The 2,832-nt window shown below is 45.3% G+C and overlaps 1 pseudogene; it reads left to right on the plus strand.

Moving 5' to 3' along the window:
- Positions 1–328: 328 nt before the first annotated feature.
- On the plus strand, positions 329–427 carry LOC128582803 (uncharacterized; annotated as a pseudogene).
- The last annotated feature ends 2,405 nt before the right edge of the window (positions 428–2,832 follow it).

Raw genomic sequence — 2,832 nt, forward strand, 5'->3', positions numbered from 1 at the left:
GACAACTGAATAATGAAGCAACTCCATTAGAAACACAGGATCTAAAAAATTACAGGATAAATAAATGTTTGCTGGTCTGGCTGCACAAGTTTTTTTTTTTTTTTTTGAGACTACAGGCACCCACCACAATGCCCAGCTTTTTTTTTGTTGTTGTTGCAGTTGTCATTGTTTAGCAGGCCTGGGCCGGATTCAAACCCGCCTGCCTCGGTGTACGTGGCCAGCGTCCTACTCACTGTAGTTCTTTTTTTTTTTTAAATACACATGTCCCTGAAAAGGTATATTGGTATATTTGGATATTCTTTACATCATAATAACAGAAAACTAGAGGGTGCTTACTTCAGCAGTACATCCATTATAATTAGAACCATACAGAGATGAACATGGCCCCTGTGCAAGGGTAACACAAATTCAATTGTTCCATATTTTTTACTACTCAGACATAAAGAGAAATGAATTCATGTCTTTTGTAGCAATTTGGATAGAACTGGAGACCATTATCCTAAATGAAGTATCTCAAGAATGGAAAAACAAACACCATGTGCTCTTTAATAATTTAGAACTAATCAATGGGCACACATGGGCAGAGAGAGAAGTAAAAATCATTGGAAATCAGCCAGGTGTGGCGGCTCACACCTGTAATCCCAGCACTCTGGGAGGCTGAGGCAGGATTACCTGAGCTCAGGTGTTCAAGACTAGCCTGAGCAAGAGTAAAACCCCGTCTCTACTAATAGAAAAATTGATGGGGGTATGATGGTGAGCACCTATAATCCCAGCTGCTTGGGAGGCTGAGGCAGGAGGATTGCTTGAGTCCAGGAGTTTGTGGTTGCTGTGAGCTGGGCTGACACCATGGCACTCTAGTTTGGGTGACAAAGCGAGACTGTCCAAGAAAAAAAAAAAGACACTGGGGCAGCGCCTGTGGCTCAGTGAGTAGGGTGCTGGCCCCATGTACCGAGGGTGGTGGGTTCGAGCCCAGCCCCAGCCAAACTGCAATAACAACAACAAAAAATAGCCAGGTGCTGTGGCGGGCGCCTGTAGCCCCAGTCAGGGCTGAGGCAAGAGAATCACCTAAGCCCAAGAGCTGGAGGTTGCTGTGACCTGTGATGCCATATTACTCTACGGAGGGCAACAAAATGAGACTGTCTCAAAAAAAAAAAAAAAAAAAAAGAGAGAGAAACACTGGAAACCAAGAATGAGGGAGAGACAGAGGAGCAAAAAAACTACTTAACAGGTACAATGAACACTATTCAGGCAATAGGCACACTAACAGGCTTGACTTAAGCATTATAAAAGCTAGTGATGTCACCAAAACATTTGTATCCACTTAATATTTTAAAATTTATATCCGGGCATTGTGCTGGGCACCTGGGAGGCTGAGGCAGGAGAATTACTTGAGCCCAAGAGTTTGAGGTGGTTGTTACCTGTGATGCCACGGCACTCTACTGAGGTCGACATAGTGAAACTCTGTCTCAAAAAAAATAATAATAATAATTAAATTAAATTAAAAAACCTGGCGTGGGAGGTGGTGACTCACACCTGTAATTCTAGCACTCTGGGAGGCCAAAGCAGGTGGATTGCTTGAGCTCAAGCGTTCCAGACCAGACTGAGCAGGATTGAGATCCCCGTTTCTACTAAAAATAGAAAATCTAGCCAGGTGTTGTTGGTACCTGTTGTCTCAGCTACTTGGGAGGCTGAGGCAAAAGGATTGCTTGAACCCAAAAGTCTGAGGTTGCTGTGAGCTATGATGATGCCATGACACTCAACCCTAAGGCAACAAAGTGAGACTCTTAAAACAAACAAAAAAAGAAAAAACTGGAGGTAACTAAAATGTCCAAGATAAATAAATAAATAAATCAGATGAAATAGAATATCAGGCAACAATGGAATACTATACAATAATCAAAATGAATGAGCATGAAGCCAAGGTGCAATGGCTCATGCCTATACATGCAGTGCTTTGAGAGACCAAGGCAGGAGAGTCACTGAGCCCAGGAGTTGGAAGCCGCAGTGAGCTCTGATCACACCACTACACTCTGGCCTAGGCAACAGAGCAAGATCTCATCTCAAAAAAAATTATATGTGTGTGTATATACACAATAAGTATGACTCTGGCTCGGCGCCTGTGGCTCAAGCAGCTAAGGCTCTAGCCACATACACTTGAGCAGGCAGGTTCATATCCAGCCCGGGCCCACCAAACAACAATGACAGCTGCAACCAAAAAAATAGCCAGGCATTGTGGCGGGTGCCTGTAGTCCCAGCTACTTGGGAGGCAGAGGCAGGAGACTCGCTTGAGCCCAGGAGTTGGAGGTTGATGTGAGCTGTGATGCCACAGGACTCTACCCAGGGCGACAGCTTGAGGCTCTGCCTCAAAAAAAAAAAAAAAAAAAGAATAAGTATGATTCAGAGGCATCAACTTGGATAACTCCTAATAATGAGATGTTGAGTGAAAAAAGTGAATTTTCAGAACAATGTATGCACAGTATTAAATAACGTGTGTAAACACCTAAGCACAATTAAAGGGGGAAGAGTTAACTTTCTTGAGCACCATGTGCTGGATGCTGACCTTAACACCCACAACAACCCTAAGGACTAGTTCATACATACGTGTTTTTCAGAGACCAGGAAACCAAGGCTCTGCCCAGGGGAGTCCAGAGGACCCCAGGGCTGCTGACACACAACCTGGCCCTGGGACTCTGGCCTGAGCTGCAGCCCTGGCCAGGTGCCGGGCAGGAGGCCCTGTAACTCCAGCCTGGCCTGCCCCTCCTTCACCTCCACTGGGAAGCCCCAGTCAGCTGCCGACAATGCCTCCCATTCAGCCCTGTCCCAGCTGCCAGG

Source organism: Nycticebus coucang, chromosome 3 (genome assembly GCF_027406575.1).
Source record: "Nycticebus coucang isolate mNycCou1 chromosome 3, mNycCou1.pri, whole genome shotgun sequence".
NCBI classification, from domain to species: domain Eukaryota; kingdom Metazoa; phylum Chordata; class Mammalia; order Primates; family Lorisidae; genus Nycticebus; species Nycticebus coucang.